The sequence below is a fragment of the Peromyscus eremicus genome, chromosome 10 (assembly GCF_949786415.1).
Source record: "Peromyscus eremicus chromosome 10, PerEre_H2_v1, whole genome shotgun sequence".
Taxonomy (NCBI): Eukaryota; Metazoa; Chordata; class Mammalia; order Rodentia; family Cricetidae; genus Peromyscus; species Peromyscus eremicus.
Genome location: NC_081426.1, coordinates 23,697,155 through 23,715,915, shown reverse-complemented (window position 1 = coordinate 23,715,915; position 18,761 = coordinate 23,697,155). Strand labels below are relative to the sequence as shown.

The 18,761-nt window shown below is 45.1% G+C and overlaps 1 protein-coding gene and 1 pseudogene across 7 annotated transcripts in view; both read left to right on the top strand.

The window, feature by feature from the left end:
* Window positions 1-6,586: 6,586 nt before the first annotated feature.
* Window positions 6,587-6,942, top strand: LOC131921175 (large ribosomal subunit protein P2-like; annotated as a pseudogene).
* Window positions 6,943-11,788: 4,846 nt separating this feature from the next.
* Window positions 11,789-18,761, top strand: part of Ogdh (oxoglutarate dehydrogenase) — a 75,576-nt gene continuing 68,603 nt past the window's right edge. For 2 of the 7 annotated variants that reach the window (XM_059275483.1, XM_059275490.1), the window contains exon 1: window positions 11,789-11,915. The gene's annotated coding sequence lies outside the window, so the exon portion shown is untranslated. The other 5 variants (XM_059275485.1, XM_059275489.1, XM_059275486.1 and 2 more) reach the window with 5 other exon arrangements.

Sequence of the window (18,761 nt, the reverse complement as noted above, 5' to 3'; positions counted from 1 at the left end):
GCCTCCACAGGCAAGCAGATAGGTCCTCTGGACTCAGGGAAATTTCCTAAAGTAGATGGAGTCTTATTTGCAGTTGCCCCACTTTTACTGCAGCTGACAGTTCAGAAAAGAATTCCACCTCAGGATTTCCTATCCTTGGGACCACATGACATACTTGGCTAAACACTGAAGGACATCCTGCTTCTGTGGAAAACTGGAACCAAGCAGGTTGTTTCTGGTCAGGTCCCTCTTATCAGGGAGTTGTATTCTACATTCTACAGCTATTTTAGGGAACTAAAGTGGGAAGGGAGGAGGTAGACCAGTTCAAGGTTACCTGGAGACCTGTTTTTAAATTTTGACATATGAGAAGTGTCTTAGTTAGGGTTGTTGTTGCTGTGATGAAACCCCATGACCAAAGCAACTTGGGAAGGAAAGGGTTTATTGGGATTACACTTCTACATTGTGGTCCATTATTGAAGGAAGGCAGGACAGGAGCTCAAACAGGGAGGAATCTGGAGACAGGAGCTGAAGCAGAGGCTATGGAAGGGTGCTGCTTACTGGCTTGCTTCCCATGGCTTGCTCAGCCTGCTTTGTTACGAACCCAGGCCACCAGCCCAGGAATGGCACCACTGGCCATGAGCTGGTCCCTCCCCCATCAATCACTAATTAAGAAAATGTCTTCAGCTGGATCTTATGGAGGCATTTTTCTCCATTAAGGTTTCTTCCTTTCAGATAACTCTAGCTGTGTCAAGTTGACATAAAACTAGCCAGCACAAGAATCAACATGATCTATCATCTTACTAGAAAGGACAGGAATACATGTCTATCTCAAGTAATGAAGAAATAGCATTGGACACAACCCAATAACCTTTCATGATTGGTATGGTTTGAATATGAAAAGTCTCCCAGGGTTGCGTGTGGTATGTTTGGTCCCTAGCTTGTGGCTCTGTTTTCAGAAGCTGTATAAACATTTAGAGGTGTGCCTAGCTGGAGGAAGTAGGTAACTAGGCGTGTGCCTTTGAAAGTTAAGTCTATCTTCACTCCTGCTCTTGTCTACCATAAGATGCCCAGCATTGGCCTGGAGAGATATCTCAGGTGGTAAAATATTTGCTGTGCAAGCATGAGAACTTGTGTTTGGATCTCTAGCACTTATAGAAAAAGCCAAGCACAGCACTGTACATCTGTAATCCCAACACTAGGGAGGTAGAGACAGAAGGATTCTTGGGACTCGCTGGCCAGCCAGTCTAGTCGAACCAGTGAGCTCCAAGTTCAGTGAGAGACTTTATTTCCAAAAAAAAAAAAAAAAGAAAGAAAGAAAGAAAGAAAGAAAGAAAAAAGATGAGGCATATCTGTAGTGCATCTCTTTCATGCCAGCACTCAGGGGGCAGAGGTAGGCAGATCTCTGTGAGTTTGAGGTCAGCCTGGTCTACATAGTAAATTACAGGACAACAAGCTATATAGAGAGACTGTCTCAAAACTGATGTTGACTTCTAGTGCTCTCTTTCTCTTTCTCAAATACACACACATCTCTGTGTCTGTCTCTCTTTCTCTCACACACATGCACATGCATATATGCACACATACACAGACAGACAGACAGACAGACAGACACACACACACACACACACACACAGTGAACAGTGGCTTCCTCCACATGCTCCCACCACCATGTTCTGCCTCACCAGGGGTCCAGGAGGACTATGGACTGAAATCACCAATGGTGGCAACTGAAATAAGTAATCCCTTCCATTAAAATTTTTTTTTCAGACCAGGCGGCAGTGGCACACACCTTTAATCCCAGCACTCAGGAGGCAGAGCCAGGTGGATCTCTGTGAGTTTGAGGCCAGCCTGGTCTACAGAGTGAAATCCAGGACAGACACCAGAACTACACAGAGAAACCTTGTCTCGAAAAAAGAAAATGTTTTCAAATATTTGGTCTCAGTGATGTAAAGGTAACTAGCTGAAGTATTAAAATAATACTCAAAAACAAAATAAGATTGGGACTGGAGAGCCGGCTCAGTGACTAAGAGCGCTTCTGCTCTTACAGAGGACCTGAGTTCAGTTTTCAGGAGCCACATTCAGTAGCTCATAATTGCTTCTAACTCAAGCTCCAGGAGGATCTGATATCTCTGGCCTCTGCAGGTACGGCACTATGTATACATACCCACACATAGACACGCACACCACTCTAGTTTGTCTTTCTATTGCTATGATAAAGAGCATGACCAAAAGCAACTCAGGGAGTAAAGGATTTATTTCAGCTTAATATTTATAGTCTATCATGAAGAAAAGCCAAGGCAGAAACCTGGAGTCAGGAACTGAAGCAGAAACCATGGAGGAATGTTGCTTACTGGCTTGCTCTCCCTGGCTTGCTCAGTGTCATGGTTAGTATTTTGTCAACTTGATACAAGCCAGAGTCATTTGGGAAGAAGAACTCTATAGTGATATTTCATTTGTACTGAAATGTGATTTTATTTGTATGTTAATAAATAAAGTTGCCTGGGGGTCAGAGCTAATAGCAAGCCATAGCAGAAGCCAGGCAGTGGTGGCGCACGCCTTTAATCCTGATCACATGACAGGCAGATTTCTGTGTGTTCAAGGATACAGCCAGCATGGAGACACACGCCTTTAATCTCAATACCAATCATAGAGACCTAGAGGTCTGTATAAACAGGCAGTGACAAGGAGGTCATGTGGTTGGGTTTGCAACCATTGAGAAGGCAGAACAGAAAGTCCATAAAAAGACAGACACACAGGAAGTAGGCCTCTTTCTGAGGGGAAGGACAGCAGCAGCAGCGAAGGGTAAGAAAGGGTTTTTAGTATCAGCGCTTAGCTACTGCTCTGACCTCTTGGGCTTTTAACTCTGCATTTGGCTCTGTGTTTCTTATTTAATAAGACTGTACATCTACAGAACTCAGAACTGAAAAAGTCCTATTGAAGTTTTCCTATAGCCAGGCATGGTGGCTCATGCCTTTAATCCCAGCACTCAGGAGACAGAGGCAGGCGGGTCTCTGTGACTTCGAGGTCAGCCTGGTCAACCAGGCAAGTTCCAACACAGCTATAGATGTTACACAGAGAAACAGAGATAGGGTCTTATGTAACACAGATTGGTCTGTGACCTGTAGCCTAGTCTAGCCTCAAATTCACAATCCTCCTGACTCAATCTTCCAATACTAGGACTGCAAGCCTATACATACCATCATGCCTTTCAGCAGTGGCAGAGAGATGGCTTAGCACTTGCACCAGCAGCCTGAGGCAGTCCCCACTTAGGGACGTCTGTTTTGACCCACCAGTGACCAGTGTCCAAGAATTGAAATCGAATTCTAGATTCAACAGAAGCAGGGGACCCTAGGTGATACTGCTCAAGAACCTTTTACTGGGCTTCTGTGGCAGTTTAAATGAGCATGGTCCTCATAGGCTCATAGATTTGAGTACTTGATCCCCAGTTGGTGGAATTGTTTGGAAAAGATTAGTAGGTAAAGCCAGATTCTAGACTATATCACAGAAGAGGATGTCAGAACAGGGCAGAGTAAAGCCAAGTCAGCAAATATTTTAAGTAGCAATAAGGGGTAGCACACACTTTTGATTTAAATATGACCTTTAGAGACACACATGAAAATCAGTACACACCAACAACATGGGTTCTTTTGCTGTTGTTTGTTGGAGCCAGGGTCTGATTATGTAGCCCTGGCTGGTCTGAACAATTGCAAATATTATGTTCACTTAAAAAAAATAAGATGGAATGTAATCACCATACATTATATGTGTGTATGAAATTGAAGACAGCAATGTTCTAAAATAGAAAGTGGTGATGGTGTCATGGGCCTATGAGGATGCTGGACTAAAGTCTTTCAAATTGTGCAAAGAGGCAAATTGTATACTATGTGAATTACTTGTCAATAAAGATTTTATAAAACATAAAAAAAAAACAGAAGAAAAAAATACAACTGCTCAGCCTATACAGTGTCATTTGTGTATGGGATTTTAGGGCTGACCATTTGGTATTGGGTAACCAATAGGTGTGCTCTTCCCTGAGCGAAAACTATTTCTGCTCCTGCTCCCAGCATTCCTCAGTTGCCTCTCTGTGTAGAGTTGAGGTCTCATGGGCTTTTCTCCATCACTTTGGCTTGTCCATTGGTGGTGTCCTTGTTCAGCTCATATGTGGGCAGTCCTGTTGGTGAGACTTTATGGATGTGTCATTATTTATGTGTAGATATGTTTACCTGCTTGTCCTTTTGTGTACTAGGTGAATGTGGTGCATGTGGAGACCAGCAGAGGCAGTGGCGTCTGCTGGAGTTACAGATGGTTTCGAGCCTGTTATGACAGACATGTTATGGATAGACGCTGGGAATGGAACTTGATTTCTGTGAATGTGGTGCATGTGGAGACCAGCAGAGGGAGTGGCGTCCGCTGAGCTAGAGATGGTTGTGAGCCTGTTATCACAGGCTCACAACCATCTCTAGCTCACAACCATGCTGGGAATGGAACCTGATTTCTCTCTGCGAGAGCATTTAGGTGCTCCTAACTTCTGAGCTTTCTCTCTAGCCCTTAGTTTGTTGTTTTTAACATTCTTGTTTGAGGTATCTGGGGTGGGGAAAAGGCACTTTTTCTGTAGGCAGTTTTTGTTTTATCAGCTGTGTTGGAGTTTCTTGACTCTTGGCTGGAAGGAAACCCAAACTAGACTCTGGGTGAGGGGATGTGTACCCTCTGTTTTTCCTGTCTTCTTATCCTGCTTCATGCCTGGCACCCAGAAGTTTTCTTAACATGTTAAAAGACATCCATGAAAATCCCACCAAAAGCAGTGAATTCCAGGGGAAAGACTGAAAGCCTTTCTCCTATAATTAGGAAGAAGGCAAGCATGCCCACTTCACCATTACTGCTCAGTAGTGTATGGATCCTCTAGTCAGAATTAGGTAAGAGGCAAGAATACGAGATATCCAAACTGGAAAAGAAAAAAGGAAAATTGTTTCTATCCACAGATGGTATGATCCTATATACAGAAAATTCAAAAACTGAAACAAACAAACACCTGCTAAAACTAATAAACTCAGTTTTGAGGCACACGTTTATACCCCCAAATCAGTACACTAGTAATGATCAATCCAAAAGGAAAATGAAAACTTCCACTTGTAAGTGCATTGAAAAGAATAAAACATCTTGGGGGAAGGGCTTTTAAAAATCTGGGTCTGGGGGCACAGGTCTTTAATTCTAGCCCTTGGGAGGCAGAGTGAGGCAGAGGTTGGTGGATCTCCGTGAGAACAAGACCTGCCTGTTTTACATAGTGAATTCCAGTCCACCCAGGGCTACACAGTGAGACCCTGCCTCAAGAAAGGGGGCAGGGAATGGATGACACTCTAAAGTTTGCTGTGGTGGTGACTGAACCCACTTAGTGCATTCTATCACAGAATCATATCTCAGCTCTGTTAGGAATAAATTTAACAAAGGAAGTAAAAGACTTGTAAAATAAAAACTATAAAACATTGCTGAAAAAAATTAAGTCCTAAATAAAGGGAGATGGAAAAATAGCCTGACTTCACAGACTGGAAAATTCAACAGTGCTTGCCAGGCGGTGTTGGCACATGCCTTTAATCCCTGCACTTGGGGGAGGGCAGAGGCAGCTGGATCTCAGTGAGTTCGAGGCTAGCCTGGTCTACAAGTTCCAGGGCAGCCAAGAGAAATCCTGCTATACCTACAGCAGAGAATTATATACAGAGAAATCCTGTCTTGAAAAAAAAAAAAAAAAAGAAAAGAAAGAAAGAAATTCAACAAAGCTAAGATGTCAATGCTACCCAGAGTCCTCTATAGAGTCAACACAGTCCCCATCAAGCTCTAACAATCTTTATGAGTGGAAAAGCCAATCCTCAAATCATATGAATTGCAAGAGGCCTTGGATAGCATAAAGAGTGCCAAGCCTGTTCAGTGAAGGAAAGAATCATTTTCTCAACAAATGGCACAGAGATAGCCAAGTTCCATATGCAAAAGAATGAAGTTGAGGGGCTAGAGAGATGGCTCAGTGGTTAAGGGTACTGAATGCTCTTCCAGAGGTCCTGAGTTCAATTCCCAGCACCCACGTGGTGGCTCACAACCATCCGTAATTAGATCTGGTGCCCTCTTCTGGCCTGCAGTCATACATGCAGGCAGAACATTGTATATATAATAAATAAATAAATCTTAAAAAAAAAAAAGAAAGAAAGAAAAGACAAGAAAAAAAGAATGAAGTTGAACCCTTGCTACACACCTTACAGAAAAACTAACTTAAAATGGATACAAGCTGGTTGTGGTGGTAAGTGCCTTAGTCTCAGCTAGCTACTCACAAGGCTGGGGCAGGAGAATAACTTGAGGTCTGGAGTTTGAAGCCAGCCTGAGAAAGACTGAAATTTTGTCTCCACAAACAGACAGGCAGGCAGGCAGACAGGCAATCTAAATATGAGCTAAAATCATAAAACTCTTAGAAAAAAAAAACCGCAAAAATAAATCCTCATGACTTTAGATTTGTCAATGAATTCTTAGATATTACATGAACAACATTAAAACATTTAGCTTTTTTTTTCTTCCTGCTGCCCTACCCCGCAGAGGTTGTGAGACCTGTCAGCTCCAGCTGACAGACATGTGATACATGGCCTCTTGCCTGCTGGCTGCCCTTGGGGCAACTTCTCTCCCAGGGCCAAAGCCATCAAGAAGATCCTAGACAGCTTGGATATCAAGGCAGATGATGACCAGCAGCAAGGTCATTAGCGAACCGAGCGGAAAAAACACCGAAGAGGTCGTCACCCAGGGTGTTGGCAAGCTCGCCAGTGTGCCTGCTGGTGGGGCTGTGGCTGTTTCTGCTGCCCTTGGCTCTGCAGCTCCAGAGGCTGGGTCCCACCCCCTACTCCCTCCCTCCCCACCTACAGCGAGGAAGAAAGACTGAAGGAGGAGTCTGAGGAGTCAGATGGTGGCACAGGATTTGGCTTTTTTGATTAAATTCCTGTTTCCGTGCAAAATAAAACCTTTTTATGTAAAAATAAATAAATGCAAATTGAAATTTGGTTCTTTTTTTGTGGGTAACCACAAACATGGCGCGGGGGAGAGATGCAAGGAGGGGAGCACTTCCTGCACACTGCCAGCTGCACACCGTTCTTCACTGTGAATCTTTAGGCCTCCGGTACTTTGTATCTCGGTCAAGAATGGAGTCTTTGAAGCAAATTGTATCCTTATAAGCAGGTGTTGAAGAATGCTCTCTGTAGGTGAAGAACCTGGGCAGATGAGACAACTGAACTCCCTCCTGAAACAGCAGCTGTAACTTTGTCCCCATGGCCACTGCACAGTGACAGTCGCCAGGATAACCCGCTCTGCTCTAATTCTGAAGGCAGAGGACACCCCCACTGGCTACTGCCAAACAGGTGTGCTCTCTGTCCTCAAACTCCAACTGCCCAATGGGTTTCTCGGTGTCAGGAGAGCTCTGCTTACCAAGAAGTCAAGAAACAACTTCTAGGTGTGGGGCTGTGCTCGATAGATTACTGTCAACCTGACACAAGCTTGAATCACTCTGGAAGATGGGACCTCAATTGAGAAAATGCCTCCATCAGGTTGGCTTATAGGGCATTTTCTTGATTAATGATTGATGTGGGAGGGCCCGAGCAGGTGGTCCCTATGTTGTATAAGAAAGCAGGCTGAGCAAGCCATGGAGAACAAGCCAGTGGGGAGTGTTCATCCATGGTCTCTGCTTCAGTTTCTGCCTTCAGGCTCCTGCCTTGAGGTCTTGCTCAATAACTATAAAATAAACTAAATTTTTTCCTCCCCAGTTTACTTTTGGTCATGGTGGAGTTTTTGGTTTTTGGGTGGTTTTTTTTTGTTTGTTTGTTTTTGTTTTTTGGTTTCTCGAGACAGGGTTTCTCTGTGTAGTTTTGGAGCCTGTCCTGGATCTCACTCTGTAGATAAGGCTGGCCTCGAACTCACAGAGATCCACCTGGCTCTGCCTCCTGAGTGGTGGGTGATAGAGATTCACAATATGCTCCCATGGTTGCAAATGTCCAGAGGACCTAGACACTTCTGCCTAGCCATTTCCGGGTCAAAATAGCCATTTCCAGGTCAAAACGTCTCGCGTGACCAGGACCCCATGGCTTTGCGTGATTGCATAAAGCATGTAGCGCAACCATCTGATCTACGCACATGCATGGAGTAGCCACATGGGCCTGTGTATGCAGACGCGGCCCAGCCTTTATAAGCCGGTGCCATATTCCCAGCTTTTCTCTTTATGCACGTGTCTTTCCCGCAGGCCTGAGCACATCTGTCTCTCTCTCTTATCTTAATAAAACTCTTGTTAGTGGATTCTGTCATGTTTCGTGACATTTCCTCGCAGGGTAAGAGCACCGCAAATAACTAACATCTGGTGCCATGACGAAACAGGCACTTCTGGGCGTTCTGCACCTGGAAACCCATAAACCGGGGACTCTGCTCCATACGTGACAGACCACTGTCCATTTGCCTGGCTGCACAAATTTCCATTCAACACCGTTGCTCCGATTGGTGAGTCCCCCACTTTTCAGCCAGCATAAACGGTTTCCTGAATCTGTGAGAACTACCGTTGAACGTCTGGCGTCTCACTGAGTATTCTTGAAACAGGGGAACCCCCGACCATGGTCTTTACTGGCTATGGTCGGCCCCTATGGCAGGCCTAAATTTCTAGCCATCTCCCACGTCCGCAGCTTGAGATATTCCTCGCGGTTGGACCACGGCCGTTGGGTGCGTCCTGGGGCTATGTGAGAGCAGCACATTTTTCTGGCTTGATGAAGCGGTAGACACTGTTCTGGATTCCCAGGGAATCCTTGCTTCACACAGCGGGGGGTGGGGGTGGGGCCCTGCTTTTCGGCTGACAGGCCATCTAGCAGCCTGTGCCCGGTAAGGATCCATCCTTGGCCTTAGGGATGCCTGGGGCCTTGGCTCCGGATCACGTTTGTTTTTCATTTTTTTATTTTTCTGTCTCTGCTACAGACATGGGAAATAAGGCTTCCAACTCTATCAGTCCTACTTCTCCCTTAGGCTATCTTCTTGAAGCTTTAAAACTTCTCACCTTAATGCCTTACTTACAGATTCCTAAGCTTATCCATCTCTGTACTAAGAGATGGCCCAAATACGCTTTATAAAATAACAAAAAATGGCCGCCGAGCAGCTCCTTAGATCCCGATATTTTACGGGAGTTACCTAATTTCTGCCAGCGAACAGGCAAATGGAAAGAGTTATCCTATATCATAGCTTTCTTCTTTCTCAGTGCTAAACCATCTCTTCTGGATTCCTTCTCTCCTGCTCATATGCTCCTAGCTATGCCTAAACTGGAGGATTCTCTGACTCTGGAATCTCTGACTCTAGATCCTGCTAACGAACCTCCACCTATCTGACCTCCGGCTCCCACCCCTACTCCTAGGGCGACTGTTCCTTCAGCTCCTCTTCTGGATTCTTCTTTCTCTAAAGCCGATTCTTCCTCAGCAACAGCTGTTTCTTCCTTAGCAACGGCCATTTCCAAAGGCCCTGCCCTGCCTCCAACTTTCACTCCTCCTCCTACTCGTTCCCAAACTGCTAAAGTGCCTGATTCCAGCCATCCAAACCCATCCACTATTCTTCCTTTGAGAGAGGTGGCTGGTGTGGATGGACTGATTAAGGTTCATGTTCCAAAAAAAAAAAAAAAAAAAGGTTCATGTTCCATTCTCTCTCACAAAACTCTCTCAGATAGAAACTAAGCTGGGTTCTTATACTTCTAATTCTGCTTCCTTTATTAAGCAGTTTCAATATATAACTCAATCTTATAGTCTCACCTTTCATAATATATACATGATACTTTCTAATAATTTACTTCCTGAGGAGCACAGGCGGGTATGGGAACAGGCTAGGACTCATGCAGATGAGGTTCACCAGACTAACCCCTCACATCCTCCAGGAGCCAAGGCAGTTTCTGACCAAGAACCACACTGGGACTATAACACCCAGGGTAGCTCTCTAGCCAGAGACAGGTGACTTCTATTCCAGTAGGGCAAAAGGACTCCCAAGCCATCTCACTCACAGCACTGGTATCATCTGCCATACATAGCAAGGGTAAACTGTCTCAAAATCATGAAGTATTTAAAGCCTGTATTATTGTCCAGCAAAAACTCTGAGCCTATAATCTGTACTCTGTTAAAAAACAGAAATAAGAGTGGAGTTAAAGGCCGTGAGCATGAAGATTAGATTGCGTATCTGTAATCCCAGCACTTGGTATATGGAGGCAAAAGGAAGAGGAGTTCAAGGCCAGCCTACATTGTGAGTTTGAGGCCAGCCTGAACTACTGTCTCAAACAACAAAAGACAGGAGTAGGAAATGAACCACTCCCCTCCTTGAGACTGTGAAGTGAGACACTGATGCAACGGACCAGGTAAAACTGAACTTGGAGCTCCCTGGTTCAACTTCTTAAAAATGGGCATTTCTATTATCCTGTAAAGACAAAAACAGAATCCTGCCCCAACCCTTATTTGGTGAGTTTTCCTTTCAAATTGTAGAATTGTCACACTGGTAAATGAACTATCACTTCTGGTTATTAAGAAGACTCTCCTGTTCAAATCTAATCTTTATTAATTTTCATGGTATCCATAGCTTTTCTCCTAATCTCAGGGTCATGGGTTCATGCCCCACGTTGGGTGCTAGGAAGTGGGACACTTACAATGGACCAGGTAAAATTTGTTAGGGAAAGTAATCAAATAAGGTACACTCACGAAACAGAACAAAGTAGACGCCGCTGGTAATTCAGCTGTCCTTGTCCTGCCATTCTGCCCAAGGGTAATAAGAAACAACCGCAAGCCATGCTCCTCTTGCTTCTGCTCCAACCACCCAAGAGAGAGAGCACGACTCTTCTTATGTGGTCACATACAGACAAGATCACACCCTAGGGCTTGTTACCCCAATACCATTGGCTGAATGGATGGGATTCCCACAACAAAACTGGATCCAGCTATGTAGCCCAGGCTGCCCACAAGATCTCTATGTAGTCCATCTTGACCTCCAATTGATCAGTCTTCCCAGTTCTAGGATTACATGTGTGTACCTCCAAAGCTGGCTGAACATTTTTTACACTGGGAGAATTTCATGACCAGTGGAATGTGACATTATCTAGTGGTATTTTGTCTGTTTATAGCTGGTTCTGGAGACAGGACAACCCAGGGTGATCCTAGCACAGCTTCCTGTCAGAAAGCAGGTAGGAACACCCAAATAACAGGTTGCTTGCTATACACAATAGGGCTCACTAACTACTCTTCACAAAGACTGCTGCAAAACAAGTGTGCAAAAATGTAGATCTTGGGCTGGAGAGATGGCCTAGCAATGAAGATCACTGCTTGCTCTTCCAGAGGTCCTGAGTTTAATTCCCAACATCCACATGGTGGCTTAAGCATCTACAGTGGGATCTGATTCCCTCTTCTGGCATAAAGTTGTACATGCAGATAGAGCACTCAAAAAAAAAAAAATAGTTTAAAAACCTGAACTACTTTTTTAAAAAAATGTAGATCTTGTTATTCAAATTATTTTATGCAGTGATAAATTTCACCAACCCAACTATTATTTAACGCAGCTTGTTTTGGATACAAAGCCAGTGGGCCTCCAAGTCGCGACGCTCCTGCCAAACGCCGCAAATGCCAGAGCGCACCACACGCCCTGAATTTACTACGGTCTTAAGTAGGCTTTGGAAGCGTCTCACGTCTCATAACCACTAATGACAGTGGAAGCGCGGCGAGCAACAGGCCGACTTGGGCCAGCTGCAAGCTCCGCGTTGGAGCGAAGCCCAAGGGCCTGTGACGTCACGACACGCCCACAACCCAGGCCGCGCCTCTGGGGCCGGGCTACGCGCTGACGCCACACGCCGGGGCGGGGCCGAGAGTTTGGAGCCCGGAGTGGGGTGTCGGCGCCTCACTCGGGTGGAGCAGAACGGGAGACAGGTAACCTTGCGCGGCAGACGGGCTCAGTCCAGTGCTGGGAGGCTCGGCGCTTGACAGCCGGAGCTTGCGGCCGAGGGTGAGGCCCACACGCCCTTGCAGCCCGGGCACCTGAGTGACGGGCGTGAAGCCGGACCGAGCCGGGCTGACGGAGGGCGGCGATGGTGGGCGGGGGACGAGGCCTGACGGACAGGCGTCATAGCCAATGGAGCGGTAGGGTCCGCCTGGCGGGCGGAGATTGGCGGACGCGGACGCGCGCCGGGGGTCGCGGGGCCGAGCGCTATTGGCTCTGGTGGTTGAGCCTCGGAGGCGGCGGGCTAGGGTGTCGGTGGCTCGGCGGCCCGGGAGAGCCCCAAGGTCGCGGCCCGTCACGTGGCCCGGTGGCTTCCTCCGGCCCGCGCGCGTTCTTTTGTCCCGCGTGCTTTGGCCCCAGCAGGCCGCCGTCCTTGTGTTCGCCGCGCCCGGTCACAGCGCTGACCTTGGTGCCTGCGGCAGCCCCACTTGCCGGTATGAGGTAAAACAGGCAGCGGGCCAAGGTGACACTCGTTTCCCTAGAAACACCGTCCACGCACCGCTTTCCTCGCGAGAGTGTGTGACAGACGTGAGTTAATCCGCCGAGTGGCTGGCAAGCCGGCTGCCGTGCCCTCGCTTGAGTTACCCCACCGAGCAGTGTGCCAGTCGCCGACATGACAAGTTCGGGAAGAGTACCCACGTGGCGGACACAAGTGTTAAGACAGGACACCCGAGGGTAGGGCAGAGGAGTAGCGACAGGGTGAAGGAGCAGGGCGAGGTGTGCAGAAAGGGAATTAAAGGTAATGAGCGAAAAGGTGTGGTGCGCATGCGTAACCCCACTTCCTGACTCGCTCTGCAGGATCAGAAAATGGCGGCGTTATCATTGGAGGGTGGAGTTTTAGACCCTTGACGTCAAAAGGTCACTCAAGGAACACCTCTATGGGCCCAAGTGGGGTCAGTGGTGTCAACCAGTTTTCCCCGATTGAGGCCTCAGAGTACATGAAAACCGTTTAGATCTGATGATCGTTCGTCAGAGGTGTTACCTATACATAGCGAAGCTAATTCTACTGTGCAGCTCAGCTTCTTGACCTCTAAGTAGAAGCAAGTAACTGAAAACAGAAGTAATTTTTTTTTTTCAGATTTTTCTGTGGATTTCGTGACCCTTACAGGCCCGACTTGTGTCTGTGCATCCTGTGCTATGACATTGAACAGAGGACACTGTCGGAGTTCCCTTGTTTGCCTGGTCTTGTTAGTCCTGCCCTTGATGTGGCCCCGGGTAGATCCCTTATTAGCTGGCATTAGGATGAGTGAGACTATAATTGTCTTTTTCTCTTTTTCTATTTTTGGCACTTTGCATTACATATTATGCAGGTTTTTTTAATTTAAAAAGTTACATGTATTTATTTGTAGGGGAACATACACATGTGACAGCGCTTGTGTAGGTGTCATAGGACAACTTGGGAGAGTCGTTTTTCTCCTTTCCCCATGTGTGTCCTGAGGATTGAATTTAGGTATCAGGTTTGGTGGCACCAATCCGTCTTGCAGGCCCCCTTTTTTCCCTGGTATGTACACATTTAGGTTTGCTTATCTTTTTTGTAGATTGGCCTTTTCATTATTCTGTGTCTCTCTCAGTCTCTGGTACCTGCCTTTTCTTGGCTCTCTGCTTTATTAGATAATAATAGGGCCATTCTTGGAAATATGTGGGTTCTTAACTTTTTGGTTTTTCAATACACGGTTTCTCTGTAGCCCTGGCTGTCCTGGAACTCGATTTGTAGACCAGTCTAGCCTCGAACTCACATAGATCTGCCTGCCTCTGCTTCCCAAGTGCTAGGATTAAAGACGTGCACCACCACCGTCTGGCATGAAATATGTGTTTTCAATTTTACATTCAGTGTTATTATCTTTGAAGTAATATTCTTGTCAATAAGCATATACCCACCTGCCTATTGGGCTTCTCCTGCTGTGCTAGGATTTATAGTGATATGCTAAAATTTAAGTCTTCCATTTTGCTTATTCTAGTTTGATTTCTCCATGCTGACTTCCTTTGGGTTACTCTAGCATACATACAGCCAAGGCTCGCCTTGAACCCATGGTTATCCTCTTGCCTCAGCCTTCTAAATGCTGGGGTTTGCAGGCATGCCTCACTGTTCCTGGCACTGTGTGTGTGTGTAGGTCAGAGGACAACTTTAGAGAGTCACTTCTCTTTCCCACTGTATGGATCCTGGAGATCCAATTTGGGTTGTCATACTTGGCAGCAAGTGCCTTTACCAAAGTGATGAGCCTTCTTGGCAGCTCTTGTTGGGTGATTTCAGATTGACAGTTCTGTTCCTTTAGTTTTGAAAACTGTCAGTTTTTCCTGGCCTTCCAGCTTCTGATGAGAATTAGGTTATTTAAGTTTTTCTATTCCTTGAGACAAGATCTCTTTCTGAACCTGGAGCTCGACTGAGAATTAGCGAACCCCAGCGGTCCTCCTCTCTGCCTCCCACAGCAGTCTTCTTGTCTCTGCCTCCCATTGCACTGGCTTTACAGATGCACGTCTTTTTAAATAGGTTCTAGGGATTTGAACTCACACCTTCATGCTTTTAGAGCACTCTCACCCACTTAAGCAATCTTCCCAGGCTTTTTCTTTAATTTTATTTTCTTGGTCATAATGCATTACTGTAACTATTCACAAGGTTTTCATGAGGGTTTTTTTGTTTTTTTGTTTTGTTTTTTTTTGTTTTTTTTGAGGCAGGGTTTCTCAATGTAGTTTTGATGCCTGTCCTGGATCTCACTCTGTAGACTAGGCTGGCCTCGAACTCACAAATCCACCTGGCTCTGTCTCCCAAGTGCTGGGATTAAGGGCATGCACAACCACTGCCTGGCAAGGTTTTCCTAAGTTTATGATGTGTCTGTAATGTTTGGCTTTAGGGTCTGCTTATCTTCTTGAATCTATGTAGCACGAATCTTAAAGGGTCTTATTAATAAAAACAAACCTGGAGCCAGGTATTGGGGTGAATGCTGAAAGATCAGAGAGAGAGGACAGGCCACAGCTAACCTCACCTGGCCAACTTCTGAGCTGATCCTGTTTCCTCAAACTGGAAGCCTCTGTGTCCTCATCCGAATGGATCTCTGCTGAACTGCTGCTCAAAAGCCTAAAAGCTTAACAGGCTCTAGTTCCTGGTTTTCACCCTTATATACCTTTCTGCTTCCTGCCATCACTTCCTGGGATTAAAGGCGTGTGTCACCGTGCCTGGCTGTTTCCAGTGTGGCTTTGAACTCACAGAGATCCAGACAGATCTCTCTGCCTTTGGAATGCTAGGACCTTGTAGGGTCCTGGCCCCCGTTTTGGGTAACTGTTGCCTTGCTTACTGACCTTGCCCTTGATATCCTCCCTATGCTAATTCCCTGCTGGGTTCCACTCTCCTGAATGCTTAAGGGAAGTTCCTTGTCTGTGTATCCTGCATAATGGGCGTTAACAGCTTGGATGCAAGATTGTAAAACATCTGTAGTGAACTTCTGCCCTCTGGGGGTTGTGCTGTAAGCCTGTATTTAAGACCTCCTCCTTCCTTCAATAAACGGCATTAGGCTAAAATAAAAAAATAAAAATAAAAAAGATTTTATAAAATGTAAAAAAAGAAAAAAAAAGTGTGTGTGCCACCATTTTCTGGCCTCTATGTCTATCTAGCAACTGTTCTGTTTTCTGACCCCAGATAAGTTTATTAAGGTGCACAATATATTGGGGAACACAATATCACCACAAATCTGTATGGTTAAGCCTTTTACCAATTTAGGGAATTTTTTTGGTTGTTTTGTTTTTTTGAGACAGGGTTTCTCTGTGTAGCCCTGGCTGTTCTAGAAGTCACTTTGTAGACCAGGCTGGCCTTGAACTCATATCTGTCTGCCTCTCCTGAGTGCCAGGATTAAAGGTGTGCATTACTGTACCTGACCCTATCTGGTAGTCTTAACAGCTGTGATGTATTGGTGTTAGTGTAAGTTGAGAAGTTATGAGAATTGATCTCATCTATTTACATATTTTCTTTTTTTTTTTTAATATTTATTTATTTTGTACACAGAAGAGAGCACCAGATCTCATTACAGATGGTTGTGAGCCACCATGTGGGTGCTGGGAATTGAACTCAGGACCTCTTGAAGAGCAGTCAGTGCTCTTAACCTCTGAGCCATCTCTCCAGACCCTATTTACTTATTTTCAACGCAGGGTCTCACTGTGTATCTCTGGCTGGCCCATATCTCATTCATTCATTCATTCATTCATTCATTCATTTTTGAGGCAGGAATTCATAGAGATCCTCTTGCCTCTGCTTCCCAGTGCTAGGATAAAAGGCATGCACCACCATACCTGACTCCTGACTCTTCCATGTCTAATCAAAGTAGAGCAGGCTCTTTTTGTCTGTTAAATGGCAGAGAATGCTGCCTCAAGTCTAAGAAAAACTTATTACTACTGTAGTTATGAGTCCCCCACCCAGTATGAGGAGTGGGCCCTCATTATTGCTAGAATCAGGCCCCCAACTGGTTGTTGTTGGAGTAAAGTGGAGATAAAGTTCCTGATTTGTATTTTGACATCACTGAGGTTGGAACTATGGTGTTTTCTCTGGTGTTTGACTGCAGTAGGAAAATTGTTTAAATTTTTCATCTTGCTGCACCTGTCACTATCCTTTGGCTTAAGAGCACGGGCTTTGTGCCTTCTTTTATCTCCTCCACCTGTTGGGATTTCTCTCTCTAGACAAGATTTCTCTGTGTAACAGCTCTGACTATCCTGGAACTGGTTATGTAGACCAGGCTGGCCTCAAACTCAGAGAGATATGCCTGCCTCTACCTCTTGAGTGCTGGGATTAAAGACGTTTGACACCACCGCCCTACTACCTGTTGGTATTTCTTAGAGCTTCTCTATTAATTAATCTGGAACATGTGGCAAGAACGGTGCTTGTCAGTGGTCTGTCTGTGTCTCTTCACGTTCCAGGATTCAAAGTTCAAGTCAGTTTGCTTTCTTTGTCCACCTTTTGGAGACGTGTTTTAAATTTAACGTTTATGTTTGGGGCTGAGTTTAGCAGGAAACAGAAATTCTGTTTGTGCTTTAATAAAATGTTGTCAGATTATATGCTTTCTAGGAAGATGTCATAATTTTCACTCTTTAAGAACATATCATTGAGCCTGGCGGTGGTGGCGCACGCCTTTAATCCCAGCATTTGGGAGGCAGAGGCAGGCGGATCTCTGTGAGTTCGAGGCCAGCCTGGTCTACAAACAGTTCCAGGACAGCCAGGACTATTACACAGAGAAATCCTGTCTCGAAAAAGAAAAAAAGTAAAGGAAAGAAAAGAATATATCATTGTTCTCTTTGAGATAGGGTCTAAGTAACTTAGGCTGACCTGGAAATCTAGATGCACCTCCCTCAGCCTCCAGAGTGCTGGGGTTATAGGTATGTGTCATAATGCAACACCTCTTAAAAGTGCCTCACTTCTGCCCTCACCAGTCTGCCTGCTTAGACCTCTGCATTCTTGGGCACCTCTGGTGCTGCAGAGCCACAGCTAGAGAAAGAGCATAGCTGTCTTCAGACTCAGGTATAGAAACTCGCTCAGTGGTCCGACGAGAGCCTGCATGCAGTTAGTGCTAAGTAGGCTGGTGTGCCAAATAATGGAGATACTCTACTAATGTTGCACAAGTTAGAGTCCTTGCCATACCAAGGGGGCTGATGTTTACTTATCTTGGGACCTTGAATTTCTCAGACATCGCTGTTGGCTTCTTATAAGTTAGAATTGTAAGTTGGCTTACTTGTAAGTTATAATTCTTTAGTCATAGAAATAGTTTACAAAGTGCTTTAATGTTTGTAGTATAATTACAAAAACAAGAGAGACAAGAGTAATTACGGTCTCTACTCTTTGGTTCAAAGATACTGAACAGGTCAGGTCTAGTAAGTAATGCTTACATGGCAAGTGGGTGTCATTGATACCTGTGCCACTACCAGTGAAGTGCTTACTGTGCAGGCATGAGGACTTGGGTGTGGTAGTACATGCTGGTAATCCTAGGACTAGGGAGGCAGAAGTGGGTGGATCCCTGGGGCTCCCTGGCCAGCAAGCCCAGCTTATTTGACAAGTTCTAGGTGATTGAGCTACCTTGTCTCCAGAAAGGAAGGTAGCACTTGAGGAATGACACCAGAGATTGACCTTGGGCCTACCTATATGTATACATATTTATAATTAATATATTGCATTGACTATATAAGTATATATACCAAACATATACTATATATCTATGTGTGTCTTAATATTTAGAGGTTTCTGCCTCAGCCTCCAGAGTGCTGAGGCAGAAACCTCTAAATATTTAAAATAATTTTTAAAAAGAGGTGCATCATTATGCAGTACCTCTTTTTAAAAATTATTTATTTATTTGTGTTTTATGTACATTGGTGTTTTGCCTGTATGTATGTCTGTAACTCCTGTTCCAGACATCTAATAATCTGTGATATCTAATTATCACAGATATCTAATATTTAAGTATGTCTTTCCTAAGGTCATGAATTTAATACTTAAAAATAATTTTTTCTTGTTTCTGTTCTTTTCATTCATTTTTCTTCTTTTAGGTTGATTTCTAGTCCAAGGCCTTGCCTATTCTAGACAAGCACTGTGTCTTTGAGCTTAGGCCACTGTTTCTTTTTGCATCTTGTTTTTTCAAAATACATAGGTTTCTTCTCTCTCTTTAAAATTTTTCTGTGTGTGTTTATGCCATGTATATGCCTGGTGCCTGTGGAGGCCAGAGAGGATGTCAGATTCCCTGGATCTGGAGTTCCAGGTGGCTGTAAGCTGCCCTGTGGGTGTTGGGAATCAAACCTGAATCTTCTGA